Source organism: Stegodyphus dumicola, chromosome 8 (assembly GCF_044657685.1).
Source record: "Stegodyphus dumicola isolate Sdum_Otavi_A_Nest chromosome 8, ASM4465768v1".
In the NCBI taxonomy this organism is placed as follows: Eukaryota; Metazoa; Arthropoda; class Arachnida; order Araneae; family Eresidae; genus Stegodyphus; species Stegodyphus dumicola.
This window is the reverse complement of record NC_140775.1, coordinates 48,330,271-48,356,577: the sequence shown is the minus strand read 5'-3', so window position 1 is coordinate 48,356,577 and position 26,307 is coordinate 48,330,271. Positions and strand designations below refer to the sequence as shown.

The 26,307-nt window shown below is 34.8% G+C and overlaps 1 protein-coding gene across 1 annotated transcript in view; it reads right to left on the bottom strand.

Moving 5' to 3' along the window:
• LOC118199477 (uncharacterized) overlaps window positions 1–22,018 on the bottom strand; it is a 204,371-nt gene extending 182,353 nt beyond the window's left edge. Inside the window, exon 1 of the mRNA XM_085821824.1 lies at window positions 21,887–22,018. The gene's annotated coding sequence lies outside the window, so the exon portion shown is untranslated. The remainder of the gene's footprint in view (window positions 1–21,886) is intronic.
• Window positions 22,019–26,307: the final 4,289 nt, after the last annotated feature.

Below are 26,307 nucleotides of genomic sequence, written 5' to 3'. Positions count from 1 at the left end.
AAATCACGTTTTACAGTCGTACAAGAACTACTTTAAACACGCTGACACGATCTGCGACACAGCATCCAGGTTATCCGGATATCACGGTGAAGACAGCTTCATTGCAAAGCACCAGAGTACAGCTCCTGACTCTTCTTAGTCGTCCTTGGAACTCCTCGTACTCTCGAGACTCTCCCCGCTACAACTCGCGACGCACGCAGAGCACTGCTCCTGACTCTTCGGTTCAGTCGTTCCCGGAGCTTAACACGTACTCTCGACAATGCACTAATCGCGATACACTAACAGACTCCTTCGGTGAACTCGACTACCCAATCGGCACTCGCTGCCCGGCTGTCAACTCGATCGACTCCGCAGGGATTGACTCGCTAGACGAGACACCAACTTGATACTAACTATCTCGCACTCTAGACTAGGCACGCACTCTTCCTGACTGCGGACCAGCAGGGTTTATAGAGCTTTTGGCTCGTGTTCGAGAACATTCTAAGCTAAACCGGTAATAATTCGTTCCAGAAGGTTCTCCATCCGTCCATGGTATATCGCCAATTTTGTCGCCAAATGGGCGATTTCTTGTCAAATGTGGCAACCCTGCCTATCTTTTCCATTTTATGGCAATCGTGAACCTGCTTTGCGGGAAAGCTATCTTACCGCGCCTGTACATTTCGTAACACTGCCCTCTCCCAAGGACTGCACTCCTGGGCAGTACAACCCTTGGTCAGAAGCCAAATTCGATACACACAAAACATAATAAAATAAACAAGTAGCATAACTAAAGAAACAAATATTTACACTATGTACAAGTTATATACACAAATTAAACACATAACGATTTTAAATTATACAAATTAAAGTTCTGAATGAATTTCAGTCTCAGTCTTTTCATTAAAATATACCCGGGTCAAATACTTTTGCGCTGCAATTCTCAGATGCATTTCTGTTTTGCATATCACAATCTGAAGATACAGTCCTTTCAGACTTTTCATCCACAGGAAAATGTGGAACAGTTTGTTCACCACTCCGTAGTTCATTCTCAGCATGCATACAGTTCACCTCGGTATTTTTAGCAGCTGGTATATGCTTATTTTCCTCCGTTCCCTGGGAACTAGCTCCGAATTCTGCATCAGAGTCATGAACGGAACCCGATTCTTCACAAACACAAGTATCCAGGTTTAGAATCAAGTCCTTGTCTGCACAATCAGTACTATGAGACGCACACATAGTTTGTGAGGTAAGTGAATTTTCTTGCAATACTGGAGCACACTGCTTCAGCTGTACATTAGATTCTTCAATCTCAGAATTACATGAACTTTCAGATAGTTCAACACTTGCTAACTGCGTTTTCATAACTTCACTATCAGTTTCGAAGAACTCAACAGTCGCATTTTCACTTTCTTCTACTTCCACTTCAGGCACTTGGGAATCAAAAGCTTCTTTACCGTCTTTTATTTCTTCGTGTTTTCGTTCTTTTTCATTAGTCCCGTTAGATGCTTCATCCATCATTTCTTGATCTTTCTCAGGCAGTTAGTTACTTCCTTCATTTCTTCATCCTTTGATTCTTCAGAAGCCGCATCTCTCATTTCCACATCGTCTTCATAGCTTCAGTTTTTTCTGTAAGCTCCACTTTCACCTGTTGGAGTTGCTCTCGCACCTTTTCTTGGCCGACGTTTATTTCTTCTCGCCCAGCTTTCTTATCTTTCAGTCCGGTTTTCCGGCTTTCATCTCTTCCTGTCTGGCTTTGATCTCGGCTAAGAAGTCCATTAAAGTCTTCGTTTCCTCCGCCATGGCTTTCCTCTGCAGGCGGGTCAGTGGCATTCACTTGCAAATCCCACTTTCTGACACCAATTGTTGCGTTTTTTTTTCTTCTGGCACCACTTGTTGCGAATAGAGTCCGATCCTGTACATTTCGTAACAATACGTTATGCAGCATCTACTAAACTGAATCTATGAAAGCAAAACGTATAAAGTGGTAAAATGTAATTTTTTATTTATATAACTTTGAATGAAAAATATTAAATCATAAAATTATTTCACGAAACGCTTTATATGGATTGCATTTTGTATATAGTAATCTGTATCAGTGGCATCTACTATGTTAAAAAAAAATCTGAAATATTTTGGCTTTGGTAACAGGTACCTTCGCTCTTCAGTTTTGCAAATCGGGCCCTGCGCTTTCCACCCCGGAATTGAATCTGTTTTTTATGAAACTTTTTGAATTATTTTTACAAACTTTGTAATTAAATGCATGCCCTTCGGATCAAGGAAATAAAGCTCATAATAAGATTTTTCGAACACAGTGTAAGCACAGTATAGGAAATATTAATTTGAAAGCTTAAAAATGTTTGATTTTATTGTATTTCGGTGTATACCTCAAAATAACATTCGTATGATGAACTGGCACTCAGTAAAATTATTTAAAAGAGCTAAAGGGAAATTTGAATATCTTAACACAGATGGCGTGCTCAAATGAGCCCCCCTAAATTCTTAGTTCTAAAAACTAAAAAATTATTTACTAAACCAAAGTTTAGTACACGAGTCTAAGTAGATTACAAACATTAGAAATGAAATGACAGCATTCCAAAGTGATCAGTTTTCCTTACCTCCTTTTATTCTTCTCTGGTTGCAACTAAAAGGCACAAATGTTACCCGTTACGAAAACAGGAGGTTTTTATCTTATTAAACAGAAAATGTTGGAAATTTGAACATAGCTTAGAAAAATGTTTTTGATTCTGAAACCATTTGTGATTGTCACAAAATTATTATATTTCAAAACTAAGCGATGCAATATCAAAATTTGATATTCAATAAGCTATCTCATCGTATTTTCAAATGTTTTTGTAAGAGAATATCGTATTTTAATTTTACTGAATTTTTTAATGTTCCAACCAGACGATCTAAATTTGATTCAATATTCACCATCTACTAGTTTATTCGAAAGTTATTATTTTACAGAATGCAACATACTTTTTTGAGGTATGTGGATAAAGCGTAATACGTTGCTAAGTATATTAACATTTTAATATATTACTGGTTATCTAAACTAAATAAAACACGCAGTACATTTTTTTAATCTTTCAACATAAAAGGATAATTGTGTTTTATCGTGCTGAGAGCGTCATGCTGTTCTAGAAGTACAGCCTTCTTGACCCAGTTTTTGTATCAAAATTTCTAAAATGGTTATTTTATTTTCAATTAAATTATTCTATAATAACAGGTGGTCAATCTGTTATAATCTGTATCTTATATATGCAAATACAATCAAACTTGGATAATTAGAACTTAATTAATATCAGTATTGGGCCAATATGATCTCAATAAATTCTCCTTGAGTTTTAGTATTTAATTAATCATTAAAAATGTTTTTGAGAAAACATACGGATGATTCAAATATAGGGGAATCCCATGTTTTCAAAATTACAAGAGATATTTTGCAATGTATTCTACGGATGTAATTTTAGTTTCGAAAAATACCAAAGATGTTTTGCAATTTAAAATTATTTCTTTTACCGAAAATCTTGCTTCATCCTCAGTCACATTTTGTCCTTTTTTTAAAGTCCTCTGACTTTTATGTACATTTATAATTACGCTGTTTGTGGTCAAAAATCGTGTACTTTCTTTTCAATCGCGTACTTTAATTTCAATCGTGTACTTTTTATGCAATAAAAAAAGTGATTTTAGTTCGTTTCCAAACGTTAAACATTTTTATAAGAATCTAAATCGAATGGGATCTGGTAGAAATTCTCAACGGAATTGCAAGGAGGTTTCATGATTAAAACATAAATGCAAATTTATTTAATCTCATAAATTAGAATACAACTACAAAGAAACTTAAAGGAAAATTTTGCTTAGAATATATCATGTAGCAATTCTGTTAAATCTAAGAGAAGCTGCGAAGTCTTTATTTGTGAGGAAAAAATGAAACTTTTATGTAATGAAATGATAATAATTGATTTAGTTACGAAAATTGTTTTAGGAAGTAGGTCGGGTATTCAATAAAAAAATATTACATAGCTGCCAACAATGAAATATGAAAAAAGAAATAGAACTATTAAATCTAAGAGAAGCTGTGAATGCAAATAACTCTGATATTTGCATTCGCAGAATTCTCAAAATGAAATAAAAAAAGATTGCATAATTTCCAACCTTGAAATATGAAACGAAAAGGAGATTCCTGTCCGAAATCGGGAGTTTATGGGAGAATTTCACTCTAAGCAATGATACCGTTTCAAAAGGAACTCCAGATTGATTTAAACACTTTTTACAATGCATGCTTTTAGATGCTGAACTATTTTTAATATGATTCTAATATAAAATATATTAATATTTAATTAAATATTCTGAATTTTATGTTTTTTCACCGTTTTGGACTGACGGTTCATTCTTGATAGTATACGGCAGCACTGTTAAAGCCAAGCGTTATTTACAGATTTAAAAGCCTTCCCTATAGAAGATTAGAATGAAACTTTTATCTCCCTGTATTCTGATAATAAAATGAAAATATTTGAGTCCATTATTATTTTATTTCCGAAAGTTAAAAATCTATATCAGGCAAAAGAACTCAAAATTAAAGGTGTTGGTAATATAACAGACTTTTCTGAGTAGAGCAGTCTTCTTCGTTTGAAGCTTCATGTAATCTAATACTCGTATGTCAGCTGAAGAATGCTAAATACTTTCCTTTTAGGTATTTTAATAGTTCACAAGAACTTGAAGCATGAACAGTTCACAACTGGTATAATAATGAATGCATGAAAGTGTGCAGCATCATAGAATAACGTAAGCTAAATTATGGAGCACTTAGTTACTGAACTGACAGTTTGCTACAGATAAGTGACCATTCTTACGTAACTCCAGTTTCAAGCTCTAAATCATTCTTGGCACTAAATTTATAACATAAAAAAAATGATCAAGCATTCGAAAAAGGGTGCGCATTTCCGAATGCCGAGTTTGAAATTTTTCTTCTGCTATGCAACTATCTGACTTTAGGACTGATTTGTTGTTCAGTTCCATGATAGGAAGTGTTAGTAACTTTGGATATAAATGACTAAGCTGCAGACAGTGGTTGAAAGATAAACAGATTGTGAATAAATTGTTCTTTTGTCATCAGTGTCGCAAATCGCTTCGTAACCGTGGGGTGTTTCTTAGAGGAACGGTCTTTTCTTTGAGAGAAAAGGTTTTCTTGCACGTGAATTGTCGAAAATTCTGAGAGCTAAAAACTAGGAAATGTTGGAAAATACAGTAAGCAAGTTCGTTGCTGGAGGAGTAATGTGATTAACTGAAAGGAATTATCAATTAGAATATGATCTGTAACGATCTGTGTAGTTAAGGTAGTAACGATCTGTGTTATGTTCGTGTTACTATGCGTTGAACGCGATGAAATACCGAATCTCTTTGAATGATTATCAACAAAAAATTTGTTCAAGACTGCTATTTAATGAGTGAAAGAAGAAAACATTCATGAAGATGCAAATTTTAGACTTATGGACGTAGAGTATTGGCCTCCGACTATTATGATGTGCAATGATCCTAGTGCGATGTTTATAACTACCATATCTTGGACACAGCGAAATATCGATTGCATGACTTTGTGAATGACGATCAACTAAAGCACTGTTGGAGAATGATATTAGATGTCTGATGACGGAGAAGTACGTGAGCTTGTAAATTCTCAGTCTTAGAAGACGTAAAGACTCGGCTTGCGAAGATTATGCAACGATCTGTGGGCAGCGTTTCTATCTGCGACAGGTTCGTCGCAGCGAAATGCTGAATTTATAGCTCCATAAATGATAATCAACAGAAATGCTGTTCAGCAACGATAAATGGTTGCGCAGAAGGACGAGAGTGGGAAAACGTTCGACCTTAGATGACATAAAGCCTCGGCTTTCGAATGTGACCACTGTAGGACGATCCGTGCGATGTATTCGTTAGCTACCAATGTGAACCTTTTTCTAGGTAGGGACTGAGAACCTAAACCCATGTATGTTATGCGTCTCTCTGCTGTGTTTGTGTCAATACAATGTCCGATATACAATGAATGTTTGTATGATGTATGTTCGAAGTAATTATGCTATATTAATATGCCTTAATCCAACTTTTGTTAATCGATTAATTTCTTTGTAATAATTGTATACCGTCTTTTGTAATTGTATATTCAATACGTAAGTCTATAATTAATGTAAAGTTCCTCATAGCCAGGTTTGATTAAAATGAATTTGAATGTAACAATAGAGCAAACGTCTTGTTAGGCTGGCTTCTGATGCGGGCCAACCGAACGTCCAGCGGGTACAGTAGTGCGGCGGAGCAATACCTGTAAAAGTCACTGACGAAGTCCTGGTGTTCCGTCCACTTGCCCCTGCCCCTATGTCTGTGTTGGGACATGTAAGTGCTCTTCACCTCCTTCATGCATGTAGTGGTATTTTTAAATCAAATTAATAATTTATCAGTGTTTATGAAGGTATTTAGTTCCAAGATTAGGGTCAAGTCATCTAAGAATAGTTTATAAATTTTTAATTTTTGTATCAAATCAAACCTGGCTATGATACATTTGAAGCAGTGAAGAAAGCTTTTAGAAGCAAAATTAATGCTCATTGTTCAATTATTGATTTTGATGCGAGATTGAAAATTGTGTTTATAAAGGAGAACTTGATGATTCGATCATATTCCTATACGAAACTTATAACTCTGCTGTAAATAATCTGCTGTAATATTTCACTGCTGTAAATTTTTGATAAAGATACCATTCGGTGTGTAAACGTTTTCGTCATGAAATATCATTGTGTAGAGGGCAGAGATGAACTAATTTTTAAATACAATAAGCACGCGCTCAAAGCATTAAAGAAAGGGGAACCTTAAAGAAGTGTTTAAGGGCTCAAGAGAAAGGAAACACTGGGAAAACTTTCCATTGCTACACAGCGAGGCTCTTAACTTGTTGTCTGCTTCTGTGCCTTGAGTTTTTATCACCAACATTTCAGTGGTGAAAAGGATGATAATTATTAAATACTAAGTGTGAGCACATCATCTCCGACGAAACGTGGTACAATCTCTGGATCTAATATGGCTGGGTGTTCATTCGCTGCTGTATAATGGATTAAGAGAAAGCGTCATAATTTGAGATAGCATCTCCTTTCATTCAGGCTTTCGCCTTCTACGAATCCCATGCGTTCGTGAACGATACATCTGTGAAGTTGTTGAAATCAAAAGTTCTGCCTCGTCTGTAGAATCTATCCGAAGTTAACTTTCAAGAGAACCAAGATACTAACAATAGAGCAAGCAATGTTTATCGTATCTCCTGCATCTTAATACCTGCGTGTAAGAACTCTTACTTGCCCTTCATTATCATTTCCCCCAATTAGTCACGTGTGTGATATGATTACTGGTATGTATGTTAGCTGGTGTGTAAGGTCGTATGTATGTTAGCATTTTCAACTTTCAGTGACGTATTGTGGATGTAAATTGCCCACAGATAGCCGTCCATAATCTATATTAACGAATGCCATTTGATCAGCAGTTCGTGACAATGCATAAAGATGGTGTGTATTATGTTTTTCAATGTGCTACATCTCATCACTTGGACATTGTTACTGTCTCACTTGTATCTTAACAGCAAGATGCATGTATATACTTATATATGCATATACTGGCATCTTGCTGTATATACTCCGTATAATATAAGTGTATATTAATATGCTCTCTTTCGTAATGAGTTATTGTAAGATTTTTTCAATTTTATGTTAATATTATGCGTTTAAGAAAGGATATTGCACATATTTAAGGAACAAAATTAAGATTACGATAAATATAACGATAAGAAAGGAACAATAAGGGAGAGTCACTTACATACAATCATTTGATATTTTTATTGATGGAGGTTCTACTGATGCGACTAATTCTTTGAAGCAGTTTTATATCCTTATTTAAACTATTAAAATAGATGTAAAGTTTTTCATTTCAAAACATTTTGTAAAGCACTAAATTATATTTTTTCAGTCTTATCGTCAAAAGGTTCAAATGATATTCTTGGCAGCTGACTCAAGCATTTTTCTTGAAATTCACCAAAAATTGCACAATTCCTCACTTTTTATAATGCATGATGGAAGACGTAAACCCTGGATTAAAATAAAATTGAATCTGATACTTTTCTCATATTTTTCTGGTGAAAAAAAAAGTCCACGTGTGATTTGAAATAGCGGACAGAGAAATGAATCAATGGATCTGTTTCTTTCTCACGGAGACATATGCAGACAGCTGGCTGTAAACATTTTATAGCTGTAAAATAAAACAGCGGTATAACGGATTCTCATAGATTACTGAAATACTTTGCAAATAACGGAGAAACATGGGAGGAAATGCATCAGAAATGAACTTTGAGGTAAAGTTTTGTTCCAAGTATTAAGATACCATTTCTAACTTGCACAGTAATTTTTACAAAAATTCCAACTAAATGTTTATTTTATTCTAGATATTTTGCAGGCAAAATGCGAAGAATAAATATTTTATTTTTTAAAAATAATAAGACAATAATTTATTTCATTTGCATGCCATGTTGTGCAAGCAGAAATTCATTATTTTTGTGCAGGTTAGTTAGTCTAATTTAGCTGATAATGGCAAACTACGCTGAGACTGTATAATATGTAATTATGTGGAAACTGTTTCATAAAAACCTTCTTTCTAAGAAGGATGCCTAAAGGACTTTCTAAGAGAATATAGTTAATACTTACATTAACTTAAATCTCACACAGCCAGTTTGTTTTCTGAGAAATGAATGCAGAGAGAACAATAAATGTTTAGAGCTGTTATTCATTCGGTCGCAGATGGGTCTCAAAAGTTTCGTTTTAGAGATAGAGCTCCAACGTTTGACCCAAGACTTGCTTTCTTCCATTAAGGCCATTTATTAGTTAATTATCTAGCTAATATCTAGTTAACCACGAGAATGGTACAATATGAACTTGAATGGTATTTGCTTTTAAATTGACAGGACAGGCCTTTTACATCCTTGCCTACTAATTATTGATGGATTAATTCAAACCAGATAAAACGGTGGTGGAGGGGCATTCAATTTTGCCGAGGGCTCCGCTTCAACAGATGCCACCGTATTAGACTAGTCAAAGCTGAGACTCGGTCAAGACCTTTCCGAAGACATGTTATGAAATCGATTGATCTAATTAGACCCGTTAACCAACTCTGAAAAATTTATGTTTGGGAGATTTGGGAAATTTAACCATTATCTGACTGACTGTGTTCTTCGCCGATGCAATATTTAATGTGCCACTTCAACTAAAGCTTAAGTCGCGAAATTTCTAAATCAAACACGCTGCACAACGTATAGATTACATTCTACTTCCAACACTGAAACGATGCTAGAAAACTCTGAATACTGATAGTTCGACTGACTCGAGTTCATATTCCAGTGAACAGTCGTGTTGCTTGAAAGGATCTGTGGCTTTCCCTGTGTGTAAGGTTAATGCGAACAAGTTTTTCGTTTTCAACAAAATATACTTTTTTAGACTATCTTCCATAAAACTATCCCTTCCTTTATATAGATATCGTTGGGGCGTTTTACAAAATTATAAATAATCCTGAATATATATATATATTTATATATCGTCGATTTGGAGTGATAGATAATAACACTTGATGAAGAATCAAAAGACAATTTATTTAGGCAGCATTACTCAGGACAGTTCCAAAATCACGTTTACAGGCGTCGAAAAACTACGGCAAACACGCTGAAACAATCAGCAACACAGCCTTCAGGCTATCAGGCTATAACGGTGAAGCCACTTCACAGCAAAACAGTAAACTACAGCTCCCGACTTAGTTGATCACTCTCGAAGCTCAACACAGTGAAGATAAAACACCGGCTCACCCGGAACTTTTATGCCAATCTTGTTAATATCAACAACCCAGTTATAAGGATTTACGATTACGACTTTAATGACTCAAATAACAGTAAACTGCCTTTGGCCATACTTAGTACCCATATTGTATAACTTATTTAGTCTAATATGTACCTCTTAATATTGTGTTATAGATTTAAGGTTTAATTATTACTAGTGCACCAAGAAACTCACATTACTTTGCCTATTATTTATACGAATGTTTTTCTGCATCAGGCTATAGCCAGCTCATTCCTCCTTTCTCGGCCTTCCCAGATAGCACTTCAGGTCTATTGAACCTTGACGCACACTTTAGCCTTTTTAGAAATTTTTCTTTTAATTTATTTCTTATCTTATCTCTATTCTTATAATTAAAAAAATGTTAAAAACATGATTTAATTATATATATATATATATATATATATATATAATTCTAAATATACTCATGACAGTATTCGAAATAACATATCTGTTTTACAAGGGGTAGGGTCCTTGACCCAGGCACCCTGGTGCTACACCGTTTCCCCAGTGCGTCAATGAAAATAAAACTCGACGATGCACTACTACTCCGCGTACAGGCAGGGTATATACTTTTCGATTTGCATTCTAGAACATTCTGGGGCAAAAAGGTATGAATTCATTCTAGAATATTCTCCATCCGTCTATGGTATATCTTCAACTTTATCGCCAAATATGGCAACCCTGCCTTCCCTTGCTATTTTCTGGCAACCCTAAACCCGCCTTGCGAGGAAGTGGCTTGGCATTTCGTAGCAATATATATACAAGATGTCCCGTAATGTTGCGACGAACTTTTGGGGAAGGTAGGGAAAATCATAAGGATTAGGAATTGCATAGGAAACCCTGCACAGAAACGTCACTGTACTCCGCCAGAGGGTGTTGTACAGGAAAGTGCTAGTGAAAAGTGAGGATAGCCTCATTCGAGCGGTAAACACCATACGAAGAGCATGGAACGCTATACGAATGGAGAGCATGGAACGCTATACGAACGAAGAGCTTGTGAAACATGTGGTTCCAACATAATGGGGCGCCTGCTCATTTTGGATTGGATATTCGCAGCCATTTGAACAGATCATTCATACATCGGTGGATTGGGCGTGGTGGACCGGTTTCCTGGTCCCCCCAAGCTCACCGGATTTATCGAGCCTTGATTTCTTTTTATGGGAAGCCATCAAAAGTATCGTGTATCACGATCCCGTTGTGTCTGAAATGGATCTCGTGGGAAAACTCGCCTGCGCAGCTGCTGCAATCAAAGAAACTGCCGGTGTGTTTGAACATGTCCGGCAATCAATGGTCCGTTGGCGTTCCAGGCGTGTTTGGCATCTGATGGTGCAAACACGCCTGGAACATCTGGAGTTTTCGAACATCTATTGTAACATTCAGTTGTCATACACCATCTGTATCCATGTCCAATAAATGTTTCAAATTAATCACTCGCTTGTTTCCCTTCCCATCTTCTACCTCTGCTTCCACTTACCCCTGACAATTCAGGGCATGGGTTCCTATGAAATTTTTAATCCTTATGATGTGCCCTACCTTACCCAGAAGTTTTTCGCAAAATTTACGGGACACCCTGTATATGTATATATTAAATTATGCGCGAAATTATGAAATGCACGAATAAATATTCACAAAAATTAAGCATGTAATAATTTGAGAATTTTCAGCAACACCTACGATAATTTAAGTTTAGGTGGTGGTTGCTGCATTGTTTCCTTTGGAGATTAAGATAGTTTCTGATCTTTTCTGTTAGTTTCATGCGAAGCAAAACTAAATTTTCAAGTCAAATCTTATTTTTAATTAGGTGAAATGCAATGTAATCCTTTCAAATACTATAGAAAATATGAGCGTAAATATTAACAAAATGCAACATAAAGAAATAGCTGAGTATAAAAGCTGAATTCAGTTTCCGTGATATAAAAAATTAAACAATTTTGTCGTCATAAAATTTATGCTGTTAATGCTAAAGTTCAATCAAGACAGGAATGTAGTTTGATAAAACGATTTAGACAAAAGGGAAGACATCGAACTATTAATATCGGAAACTATAATTAATTTATGAAGTAAGAACATGTATTTTTATTTTTTCAATCGTTTTCAAGTTTTAAGAAATTTTAAGCCAGTGAAGTCTGAAAACTAATTTTTATTGTGATATTTTATTGTGCAGCAGCTCGCTCAAGCTGTTATGATTGTTTTCATTAAATACTACACGTATGTTTGCATAGCGTAGGAAAATTCTGGGAGGCAAAATTGGCCTAAATTGTGCAATTAACAAAGATTTTTCAGATTTGAATTTTATTGTTTTGACTTATTTCAGCGTACAATTTCCGTTTAATGCGTATTTGTTGTATTTCTAACTTTGCAATCATTCTATATGTTCTTTACTTTCTTGTACGAATAAAGGAAGTATCGTAATGACGAAAACTTCCGGTCACGAAAAATATTTTCAGTTTTTATGTATTTTTCCTTGCCGCGAAGTGAGAACCGAATTAATTGAATGAGAAATATATCTCTAATGAAATTCGAGGAAATAAGTGTTTCGTATTAGCATCAAATATTGTCCCTAGTCTGTCTCGGACAGAGGAAAATGCTTACGAGTACCGCATGCGCATTAGGTAAGTGGCGCTAAATCGTCTGTGAAAAACTGTTTCTTTTTTATTTGTTTAATTTCTTTTATATATCGTTTTAGATTTATTATGGCATTTGAATAGAACACGAGGCAACGATTATACAATTCTTCCGATGTTATAATTTTTGTGCATTCTGAGTTATAAAATGAATGAAATGTAACGCTGTGATGTGAACCTAGCGGCAGAGTGTCGCTATAGTAAGCAAATATAGGGAATTTTAAAGATTGCATTTATTCTATTGTGGTTTATGCGCTATCGACGAAGTAGATTTAATTGAATTTAATAAGTTTAAATAAAATTCAGGAAAAAAGGCGTATAATTTAATATTTCGTACAAGGAAATCATGTCGTGTACACATCAGCCTTTTTCTTTTATTGTTGTCTGCGGAAGAGATGGTTTTCAGTGAGGTTCAAGAAAATATCCAAAACAATAACATTTAATAAGTAGTTAAAAAGTTTTTTCAAGTGCATAGGGCTTGGAAACAAATGTGGATATCTATCTCATATCGTAGGTTTTATTTTGATAGCAGAAAAATGTTTTAAAAATATAATTACGCAAATACGAGAAGTTCCTATGCTTGGCTTTTGGAATCCCCATTTAAATACTTCATGCGGGCAACTCGTGACTTCCTTGCACGGCCTTTTAAGTTATACAAAGTTTTTGCTACACTTCATTTAAACTTATTTCTTAGAATTTCATTAGAAATATACTTCTAGTTGAATCAATTCAATTCTCATTTCACGGCAAAGCAAAAATACATGAAAACTTAATCTTCATTAAAAACTGTAAAATACAGATGAACCTAAAACACCAAGTGCAGTTAAAAATAGTTTCAAAAAATGTTTACAATTAAAATTGAAGTTTCTACGCCAAGACAAGCAATTCTGTTAGTGGGTAGGATGACTTTTTTTAAGAACAAATCTGAAAACTAACTTTTGGTCCCACTGCGCAAAAAAGACACTGAATTTGGTGCATCAAATGATTAATTCACCATTCTACAAAGGGTTTCAAATGTAAACAACTGATGGCCTCGTTAGACTTAGAGTCACTTAAACTTTTAGATTTTTGATAATTCTACGACTATTGCATGCAAATTAAGTAAAGTCATAAACACCGTAACCGAAACATAACAAAAACATAATTCAGTTCCTTTTAAAGCAAAAAATCCACAATTTACCAACATATAAGAATAAAAATTCTGAGTTCACCTAGCCGGGTAACAGGCTGGGAATATATATATATATATGCATTTGGTGCGGCCGATTACAACAAAAATGGGAGATGCGCAGCAAGATGTTATAGTAGCCTCATGCACAAAATTTCAACGTTCTGTGGCTAGTCATTTTTGAGTTATGCTAGATACATACATATGTACGTAAGTGTACAGACGTTATGAAAGAAATATCTTCTGAAACCACTTTAAATGTATTTTACAATCCGTTTGGGGAAAACGAGTCCTTTTTTCTGTCCGTATGTACAGATTTCATGCAAAAAATAATCATTCAAATGGATTGGAGAGCGGTCAGAATGGATATTTTCGTTGAAACATGATACCCGAAATTTTTGCGGTTTAATTCCTTTACTTCGTACAAGCAAGTAAAAAGGATTTGCAATCCAATTTTATGCATTATTTTTATTTATATGCAATACCAAAGCAAAACTGGAAAGTTAAAGCTCTGTACACAAAAAATGAACTTGCTGTAATGAATGGACTAGAAATATTTGAAGGTCAATTGAGTTTCATTAAGTTGGAAATTTGAAAAACGGTTTGGAGAACGCTTCTTTATTTTGTTTCCCGAGAAGTTGTATTTGGAGAGCAAATAAATTCTGCTAATGGAAAAGTTCGGAAATCCTTGTACAACTGATTTTAACTAGTACTGTAGAAACCGAATATCGTATTTGCACATAGTATTTGCTGATCCTACATAACTGAAAAAATTGTTAAAAGCCTCAAATACAACTATTTCAAAGCCAAATGAAATAAACAAAAGTTTACTAAACTCCTTTCTTTCATAACTTGAGATTTAAGCAATATCAAACAGAATGCATGTCAAAAAAGAACATATAACATATAAGAGTGCGGCTATTAACAGTGTGGAATGTAGCAGACTTAAGTATTGTCATGGAAACACCTAACATTGCATTACACAGCCGATTTAAAAAATCATAAACGTACTTAATCTACTTACTTATCTTAAACGTTCAGTGGTCGGCGAACTAACCCAGGATTCGCATTTCTATATTAAATACTCTGATACAGAAATTTATTTTGCATCATGTACCAAAAACGTTTAGTGTTTCTGTGAGAAGAATCATGTGTTTAGAAATAGAGTGCACTTTGCTGATCCTAAAAATGTATGAGTACTAATTTTGAAATGATTATAAGACTAAATATCTGCTAAGCAGTTGGTCTTAGACCCAGTTTACGATATAAACTCAAACCAGTTTAAGAGATAATGCAAGCTATTAGACAGTGTAGATTTTGGTCACTTAACAACTTCTAGTGAAAATGTAAAAAAAATTAATTTTTATACAGGCCTTTTGCAGAGACGGTTTCAGTTTGCTATCCACATCTCACCCTAATTCTATCAAACACATTACACGGGCTAATAGTCTTAACAGGTGAAACTATGCCCGAAAACAACTCGTCAAAAATTATATCTGGTTGTAACGAATGTTTTTCGCCAAAAAACGTTCTTAATAGAGTTAAAAAGAACATGAAAGCAGTACCTTCAGTGCGGGTAAGAATCACCACCCAAATCTGGGATTTTATGCTAACGTTTTGGCAGTTTTTCAAAGCCTTCGGCCCAGAATCTCGGTCAGAAAGCCAGAAAAATGGTAGAAGTCCGAAGAAGCGACATCGGGCTACATGGTGGGTTGCCCATTCGAGTCCGTACAGAGTCCCGCCGATGAATGCAGACACATGTGGTCTTCCATTATCTTGATGGAACATTATCTTTTTGCGCCGAAGCTCAGTTCGATGTTTTCTTGACAGCAGCATCAACAAGGACTAGCATTTTGCTGTACGCCTTCCAGTCGACAGCTTTACTTTTTTTCAGCTACTTTTCGTGGATAATACCACGACTATCCCGTCAGATACAAAACATGATCTTTCGTTATCCAAATTGCATTTTTGCTACGCTGCTGACGGGATCGCCTGACGCAGACCTCCTACGCCCTGTGTTGTTGAAATTCCTCCTACGCCCTGTGTTGTTGAAATAAATCCACTTTTCATTTGTCCTTGCGTTGGTATTTGAGCAGATTAGTGCGTCACACAGCGATTAAACTTGTACGTCAGTTACATGAGATGCGTAGCGTAATTAATGGACATGATGCTAACGTCTAACGCCTTAGCAAGCTTTCGAGTTGTGCATATTGATCTTTTTCCACAAGTTCTCGCAGGTGGGCCTCATCAACATCAGTAGGCCTGCCAGAGTGCTCTGCTTTTTAAAATGTTTAATAGTCCTTGTTTCCGAACTTTCGTTACCAAATCTTCATAATGTCATATAGTACATAGTACCTAAAGTTGTACACATGATTTAGTGACACTCTGTAGCTGACGTTTTGCAACAGAACTGGAAGAAAATGATGTTTCTAATCTGGTAGTATGATAGTTCTCTTTCAGACTCCCTGTACATAATGATAACGATATTTTTTTACAAATTTCATAACTCAGTGTTCTAAAACAAATCTCTTTCTTTCAAACGCCAAAATTTGTTTGACAAAATATTGTTGCATTTGGACGGGTTCGTGGATTTGGAGTGATTGATGACAACACTTGACGAAGAATCGAAAAACAATTTATTAGCCAGTATTACTCACGACAGCTCCAAAAACACGTTTACAGTCGTCAAAAAACCACGATAAACACGCTGAAACAATTAACAACACAGTCTTCTGGCTATCAGGCTATAACAGTGAAGACAGTTTCACGGCAAAGCACCAGAATACAGATTCCGACTCGGTTCGGTGGTTCTTGGAACTGAATGTCCTATCGAGGCTCTTCGCGCAACAACTCGCGACGAACTCGACGATAGCCTCAACTGCGCACACTCTTGATCACTACTCGCGATACACTGACGAGACACTCAAGATACACTCGATCAAGGATAGCCTCAAGGATGCACACTTCTCAATGCACTACTCTGACGAGACGCTTCTAGACTAGACTTAGAAACTAGACTGATGACCAACTCACTCCACGTACAGGCAGGGTCTATATAGCCTTTGGCCTGCCTTTAAGATCATTCTGCGGCAAACCGGTAAGAATTCATTCTAGAATGCTGTCCATCCTTCTATGGCATATCGCCAATTTATTCGCCAAAATGGTGATTTCGTATCTGGCAACCCTGGTTTCCCTTGTCATTTTCTGCAACCCAAAAACCGACTTTGCGGGGAAGCTATCTTACCACGGCTGGACATTTCGTAACAGTGTGATTAAACACGCCATTGCAAACTGTTTGTACAGATGATACTTGCGGTGGCGGGAAACTTTCGTTCAAACCGATATTTACCAATTCACCAGATGAAAAAAGATCGAATTTTTAGGATTTAAAATTAAGTTCATTAAATGCTATTTTCCTACTTCATCATTTTAGTATTTGGTTATAAATTATTTTCTCCCTTCTTTCTGAATGCCTTCGTGTTGTAACATTAGCACACTCCGCGTATTTGAGAGATCCAGGTTGGAGTCCCGGCGAGAGCACTGAGCATTTTTCATATCTCCTGCTTTCAAAATGGGCTAATGACTCGATGCGTATTCGAGAGGTCCAGGCTCAAATCCCTGCGAAAACATTGTTCATTTTTCTTGTTTCCTACTTCAAAAATACCTAATTTCTCTACGGTGGCGTAAAAGATGGTAGATGATGATTCTTCACCGCCATGATTTGGCGATTAGGCTCCCTAATCCCCAGCCTCCCTTTAAAAGGGAGAGTATACAAGGTATTTTCTCCCTCCTTTCTGCATGCCTTCTTGGTGTAACGGTAGCTCACTCGACGCGGTAATTTGAAACCAGTGCTTTGAAAAAGTATTTTTCTATGATATATTAAAAAATTATATTTGTAAAATTAACATGCATAATTGTGTGGTCCATAAAAATTTTATTTAATGATATCTCAAATAATTTTGTTTTCATAGCTTGATTAAATTCTACTGCAGGAAACAACTATCACCGAAATACGTTTTCTTTAAGAGATGTATAAAATTTTAAATCTTGTAAGTTTTTAGTAAAAAAAGTCGATTAACTAGATATATTACAATCTGAAGGCCTACTGTATTTGATTCATTTTATAAGCTGAAACCATGGATCTATAGCCAGTCATTAGAGGTCGTTTAATCGTGTCATCTTTCTGAAGCATATTAAATCATCAAAAGTTAAGGTATTAAAGTGTAAGGCACGCCCTTTCGGAAAAGGAAAAAAGTTTGTATAAAAAGGTTAATTTTAAAGAGCTTTTAAAGTCAGAATCGTTATCATTTGTTTTAATTATTACGCTTGATTTACGTGAAAAAGTTACTCATATGGATTTCTTCAAAGCCATATCTTTTAGGACTAAAAACAATGTAAGTGATCTGTGTTCAATAAAACTTTTGACTGAAGTATATTATGTTTGGAAACGAAATTTAAAATACATTTGTTAATAAAAATTATAAGTTGAAAGGCCGGTTATACTTTATGCAAGAATGATATTTTAAGAAATTATGTATTCAAGTATCAAAAACGGGGGTACAGATGAGCTTCACAGAATACATAGTAATGCTACTTATTTTCATCATTAATCAAAACCACCGATACGTACACAAAGTAATAGGTATCTATGGAAGTTTCTAGAACGGTTTATAAAGCAGGATTACGTTCCTCCATAATGTTGTGATAGTAAAGCAAAAGATAAGACGCTGTTTGAGGTATGGGCGAATCTTCGAAATTACAAGTGTTGCAATCAATCTAAATACATCATTAGATAGATGGAAAGAGCACATTAGCAAACACACACACTAATTAAAAATTGAACAAAGTCTAAACGCATAAAAACCCGTCAAAAATAGCGAAATTTTGGAGACGTTAAAGCTCCGTGCACATCTCCGACCACGGTGAGTAGCAGGGTTATCTAGTAGACAATCGCGCGTTTAGACAGTCAGTGTGTTCGGGTGTTGTTTACTGTATTTTATTTCGCCAAGTGGTAAGGTTGTTTGGTAGACAGTCGCGCGTATATAGTCTGCGTATTCGTGTGTTGTTTGCTGTACTTTAGTTTATTTCGACAAGTGACAAGGTGGTCTGGTAGACAGTCAATGTGTTTGAGTGATGTTGTTGTATTTTAATTTATTTCCCCAAAAGTAATTAATAATAAGTTCAAGAAATAATAATTAAGGCGATTGAGGCAAAGAGAAGCAGAACAAAATAAACGGTATGACAATATCCAACAAACATAAGAACAAAATGAATAAAATGTTTAATGTCTTTAATGCGTTTGCAAAAAGAACGTAATATAGGGTACTATGAAAAACTAAATCAAAATCATTGACATTCTGCACTTTACTTTGTTGCGGAACAAGGAGCATTACCTTCGTGTAACACAATAACACCCGTCAATCTTGAGTTGCTGCTTGTGGATACTTTGAGTGAAAAGATTTAAGATAATTTCAGAAAAGATTTCGGATGTAATGTCTACAGTTACATTCCTATTAAATGTTAAATCTAGAAATGAATTGCTAAGCGTACTTGGACTTTAATATACAATCAGCCTTATTAAAGTGAAACGATAAGATCTTATTTTAAATTACTGCACAATTTTTATACAATCAATTTCAAGCTTTTCTAGTTTAGAATAAGATCAAGAGCACATTCGAAGCATTTTATGAGTGATTACATAATCTATTCAATCAATCTGAAGAAATGCATGGTTTGGTTTATTTGATTACGACGCAGCACTCGAAGACTATCTGCTGAAGGGAAGGAATGCCTTCGTGGAGGATGTTATAAGGGAAACTGACCCGTGTATACGTTACACATGGAAAAAAACCGCAAAAACGCCCCGGCAACTGGTCTGCCCGTTGGGATTTGAACCGCGGACCTAACTACCAGTGTTTATCGATTTTACCGTTGCTCATTCGCTAGTTTGCCCGCAAAGAAATATAAATTTAACTGTGAGTTTTCTTTTACCCCCCTTTTCCTTTTTCTCTATTCAGCATAGTTTTTTGCGTGTTTTATGCCTGACAATTACAAATATTCATCCGCTGTTTCTCGAAAACAATGGATTGCATTAATTACTAGGCCAATGATGCAAAAGAATTCCTGACGGAAAAGGAATAAACTAAGTAATTAATGAAATGAAATTTTAACTAGCGAGGAATTTTACCCACGTGAGGCATTTTTCCATATTAGAAAACAACCATAATTATATATACAAATTACAGCTTTAAGATAAATCTGTTGAGTACCAAAAATATTACTTTTTTCAGTACAGGAAATCGCTTTTGGGGGCGTGAATTAATGAGAGAATACGTTGAAAGTTACGTGTTACCATTTAAATGCTGGGACAACTGCGTAAATTCTGCTACGGATCTTGATCTTATCATTACCAAACAAAGATTAATAATTTGAATTTTTTTATTCATCATAGTTTTATTCATTAAAAAATTCATTGAAAACTCCATTCAGCTGCAGTCATGAAAGATCGAAAAAGTGTAGCAGCCGATGCCCATGAGAGATCTACTGGTAGAAGGAAATGTAACTAAATGCAAATCTTACGTAATATCAAATTTTATTTAAAAATTATGATCGGTGCGTGTATCCTTGTTGGGTAAAACAGTAGTCGTTACGAAATTTTTAATTTATTAGCGAAAACTTAGCATTTTGTTAATTGGACGTTTTACCCTAAGGATACACTATAAAAAGTAAGTCTTTTCTTTTTTTCAAACACTGTTCCACATTTAGAATTGAATCTGTGAAAATACCTGTTTACCTCTCTGTCGAATACCTATACACAGTTGATTTCCTAAATTCATTTAATGATTCCCCAATATGCCAAGATTGGATGAAACTTCCTGGAAAATTTATCTAAAATTCTACAAAGAGTATTTCATCTGAGAAACCTTTGATCCGTAGTAATCTTTCTAAGAATTTCTTTAAAGGGGAATTACTTAGTTTTTTTTTTTTTAATTTTCTCCTTTTTATTTATTTATTTATTTATTTTTATTTTATTCATATATTTATATATATAACTTCGGATTATTCAAGCTCTTAGTACTCCAGTTTTTTGACATATACAGATTCTTTTGAGCCATTATTTCCAGAAAGATGTATTTTAAAATATAATGCATACAAAAAATAAGGTTCTCTACATTAAAAATCAATCAAAAATTTTTACCTAAAATATATTTTTTGGAAAAATGCACAACTGTAGCATCAAAAATGGAAAGTAATGAATTATTAATTTTACTCTGATAACGTTCAAATTATATTGTTATAGGAATTTTAATTACAGAGATTGCATTTCATTCTTGAATGACAGAAGCATTATGAGCTTCAACATAGTAAAAAATTTACGTGTGTAGTGTAGAGTGATGGTAAGAAATTTGTGCGTAGATAGTCAAACATAACTCTTAAGTTCTTCCGTTAAATAGAAGCATTAATAATTTGATAATACAAAAAGTTGTTTTATATTCATTTTATTATTTTACATGCGCAAGATACAGAAATTTATATTGAAGCGTACTAGATAAAACTAGTTGTCATTACGAAAATCATTCGGAAGAAGAAATTCGATTATAGTAGAGTAGTATATTCATTTATATTTAATTTATGTACTTGTAAGGAAGGTGAATTCTGTATTTATCAGTCTGTATCCATACCAATTCTGCCTTTAATGATATAAAACATTGTGCAAGTCTTAAATATAACTACACTGCAGCTAAAAGTTTACGCACAACTAAACATATGAGTAAACCTTTTTTTATTAAATTGGAGTATATTTTGGAGTTCAGTCTATATATTTAAATTAAGCGATAATGACATACTGAACTTTCATTAAATTTTCCAAAACTTTCTAGATTACGCTGTTCATGTTCAAGCTTCACTTTGAGTTGCTAATCAAAAAAAATTAATTATTCAGTTAATAAAGATAAAACAAAAATTATTAAAAAAGAATTGTGAATGAGTGGAACCATGCATTTTGATTTCCTGTTGTTCAAAAATCTCCTCTATATAATTTTCTCTGAAATACGGAAAGTGAAAGTAATTTCTTGTATACTTTACTATGAAAAAAAAGATATGTTACAAGAATTATTAAGAATTTCTTTAAAAATATTTTACGCTGAAATTATATTTGTACTAAATTGGTAAGACTCATATATTTTGTAAAATAAACATAAACTTACCCGTGACTGAGCAATGACAACGGAATCTGTGCGGGAAAGTGGAGATCTCAGGCGCAACAGGCTCGAATAAGACTTCTACTTCTCGCGTTATTTTGGCGCGGAGTGCGACAAGCAAATTTGAGCCCTCCATCCGAAATGTTATAGCGCACATTTACGCGTGCGCGGAAGGTAACCAATCGCACTGTTTGCATATAAAATATTACACTTTCTCTCATGTCTTCACAGAACTCACTAGCGCTTTGAAATAAAAGTATTTATCAGAATATATATCTAGATCAGGGATGGTCAAACTTCATATCAATAGGAACAGCATATTATTATAATCTAGAGATATCACGAACAAATTTTGAATTAAAAAAGATCTTAAATAAAATTCATAAAAATGTTATCACTTTTAAATAAAAGTACTATCTGTAAAAATAAGTTAGCAGTCTGTGTTGTTCTTGGAGTATTTAGAAAATCAAAATAATATATGGCATGCTTTTACCAACCAAGCATTTTTTTCTGATTTTGACTTTTTTCCTTGAATATTACAGTGAACTAATTTTAAAAGTAGTACATTGTAAGTCGGAAGATGACATATTTGTCTCTTTAATAATGCAAAATACTTTTGCTTACCTGATGAATAATAGTAGAGGGAATAGAAAAATACAATAATCTATTTTTCTTTTAATTTTCATGCGTATACTTGACAAGAGTAACATCAAGGCTGTCCGATAGCATATGCTGCAGAAATTTCAGTTGCTACACGAAAATTACGTTTCAATATTTTTTTAACTTATCAGGATTTCGATGTAAAATGTAGTTTAGCTTTTCGAAGACTGCTAGTTCTATAACTGATATACGAAGGCCACACTTACCTTAAAATAATTTAATTAATTAGTTAGTTAAGAACTAGGTCTTAAGGTACATTTTGTCTTCCAAAATGCAAGTTACAATAATTATTTAAATTCGTAGTTCTGTGTGGTTAAAGTACATAGTTACATGATTAATCCTTTTGCTGTTCCAATAGTCGTTACATGCGTCAAAGTACATCCCGCAGCACTATGTCAGAGAAACGGAATTATTTGCGTTTTGTTTATTATAGCGTATAGTTTACATTTTGAAATAATTGTGTTCATTTTTTAAAACTCAAATTACTCATCGAAGAAAAGAGCAACATAGAGCATATATGATTCAAATAATATTTAAAAATAGAACTATTGTTAGTTTCAATTCGAACCAAATTTATCAGTTTTGCAAGCCCCAATTTGGCTCTGCTTAGTATAGACTCTCACTTGGTACAGTAATGCCTATGATGCAATTAATTAGAATTATTTCATTTAATATTTTACATCTGTAACTATCAGTTTCTATCTGCTCGTTTATACAAGTACAGAGAAGATGGGTAAAATGCTTAATATCTTTCAACTGTTGGCGCCCTTTACAGAACTTTATTATTTTCTTCACTCATTTCTTTCATTAAATTTTAGTAGTACATTTCTTATAGAAGGATTAGTAGCAGTGATAAAAAATGTGTGATTCATTATTGAACTGACTAGAGGATCATTATGTCAGATTGGTTTTATATGCTGTTTAACGATAAAGATTAAAAATAGTTCGTTGAAGGATTAAAATGAAATTTTAAATAAAGTTTGAAAGATTAACGAAAAACTTTAATGCACAACAGCTGAATTAAAAAATGTATGTTCTTCCAGTTAAAAACAACATTTGATTTCAGATGCACTTCTCCCTTCGTATAAGATTCGACTGAACGCGTCAAGAAGAGCAAAGCTTAACCAACTTGTAGGAGCTATCGCTAAGGTAAGGATTAAAATCTGGCGACCAAGGACAGTTCTGTTCGGAAGTTGAAAGAAAAGCGTGGCAAGGTGAGGGCAGTTCAAATCTTCTCTTGGTTTACTATATAAAAATTAGTTACACTTTTGTGTGACATGTATATTGTAAATAAGCGTTTTTGTGAATTTCCTTGAGTTTTGTGGATATAATTGATTTTATTTTACGGTCACTTCGGGTTTCTTCAATGCGGAGTACAAAACCCAGCAAATACTGAGTATAAAATCCAACGTATCCCGAATACTGAGCAGTGTTCAATATTCGAAAGCATGGTGATTAAGTCATAATAGCGCAGCCGACGGGATCAAGAAATCATTGAATACCTACGGTGAATCTATATGTTAGAAAGTATTTGATTCTGTATTACCTGTACGCACAGACAGTGGCATTTTTACTTGTTTCGGTACAAACTAAAGGAGGTCCGCCCACCTGACAATACTGTCCCATGGCTAAGACTTGTTTCGATTTAGGATATTTCATGCGAGTTACTTATTCTCTATATGTATTAACGCAGATAAATATGTGAATTCTAAATCCTGTGAAATATTGTAAAAATCGATATTTTTAGCAAAAGGTTAGTTCGAAATATTGTCAAATTAGCTATTTATAATATAAGGTATTTCTCTCGCCTTCTTTTCATGCCTTCGTGGTGTAGTGGTCAGCACGATTGACGCGTATTCAAGAGGTCCGTGGTTTGAGTCCCGGCGAGGGCATTGCTCATTTTTCACGTCTCCTGCTTTGAAATAACCTGATGTCTCTCCAGTGGCGCCCAAATTAAAAGGTGGTGAATGATGATTCTTCACCACCAGGATTTGGCGATAGGGTCCCCTAAAACCCCAGTCGCCCTTTAAACGGGGGAGTATGTAAGATATTTCTCCCGCCTTCTTAGCATGTCTTCGTGGTGTAGTGGTCAGTACGCTCGACGTGGTTCGAATTCCCGGCGAGGTCATTGCTCCTTTTTCATCTCTCCTGCTTTAAAAAATACCTAATGCTCTACAATACTCATTTTAGAATTGTTAATGAATGGCATATATAATTGTTAATGAAACAAAATGCTGTTGGAACGGTTTCGTTCCAGGAAATGTTTATGGCCATCTTTTCGGCCAAACGAATGAAGAACTCATGCTGTCCCGTGTCCGAAACCGGTGCTGTTATTTCGAACCTCCATCCGTACTAGAAAATCTTACGGACGCGAGCAAGCGGAAATAATGTGACAAAAGTAAGGTTCGCCCGGGAAGCGATTCTTGTCTGTCGGTAACTGTGACTGAAGTGCGAAAGTAGGGCTTGTGTTTGAACAATCTTTAGAACTGCTATAAATATAAGATTAATGAAACGTCACGCATATCAAACAACAGATCACTATATGCTCTTCACTATTCGCAATAATCCATGGTATACTTATTGTAATATAGCAACACGCATTACTTTGCGTTATTGAACGATACGGACTCACAGACATATATGCTGCTCTCGCAAGCCATTGACGTTAAGTCACGCTGTGTCGTTGGATTAAAGAGTGTCTGATGCATTCAAAGATACATGTCGTGGTCCGAATGTTTTCAAAAGATGACTCAATAAATTTCTCTTTAGTTTCAAAAGAATTCCCTGTACACACTTCGTTTCGCATGGTTTCACAAGAAAAATCAATGCGTTTCAATTATGGCTTATCCGAGAACCAAGAGTAAATTATAAAAGTCTTTTGTTCATCAGTAACATCATGTAACATCAGTAACATCATGGGATTTTGATATCGCATGCATCCTGAAAGTAGCATTGAACCGAAACCATTTAAGGCATGTCGTTTCTTCTATCATCCCATCATCCCACCGTTTAAAGTTGTTGCATTTTTTCTAGGAAACCTATACAAGGTACAACCTATATATCCATAACATGTTTTTCGGGTAAAAACATATTTTTATACAGTAGCCCTAGAAGATAGTGGTTAGTGGAGGCTGATTGCTATCTCAAGGCCAAGGTTGAGAGTTCGTTACCTGCTAAGACTTCGCTGCATGTTTGTGTCCTTTTCTCTGTTATGTCGAGAATTTCAATTATTAATATGTGTTTTAAATTATTATTATTCTAATATTTTTATTTGTATTCATGTGTATTTTAATCTGGTAAAAAAAGGATTCTTAAGCTCTTAAGGTTTTATTTAACTCATTATTCTTGAGTGGGAATTGTAACAAAGGCGAGAGACGGTTGCGAGGACACACATCTGGTTTATGGCCTTTCCAACAATGAAGGTAGTATGTATTGTCGCCTTTTAGCTAATGCGTGTGAAACGGAAATCGTTTTTCCTGTCGCTTTGGCAGTTTTCTTACTTCAAGACAGTGGGAGGTGTACTAAGTTAAATAATTGGATACTCGTAAAAGCTAGTTTCGCTTGTTAGTTGGGGGGTCTATTTTTTTTCTCACGTTATGTGAGTGCAAATGTTTTTCGGATTGCATTGTCAGATTTTCTGGTGTTTGATTCGTCATGGGTGTGTCATTTTCTCAATTTAGATAACTTAAAATTCTGGGATTAGTAAGATTTAATTTTATGATTTTTTTGAAAGCCTATGAACTCACAGAGGCGGGCCTGGGTGCTTG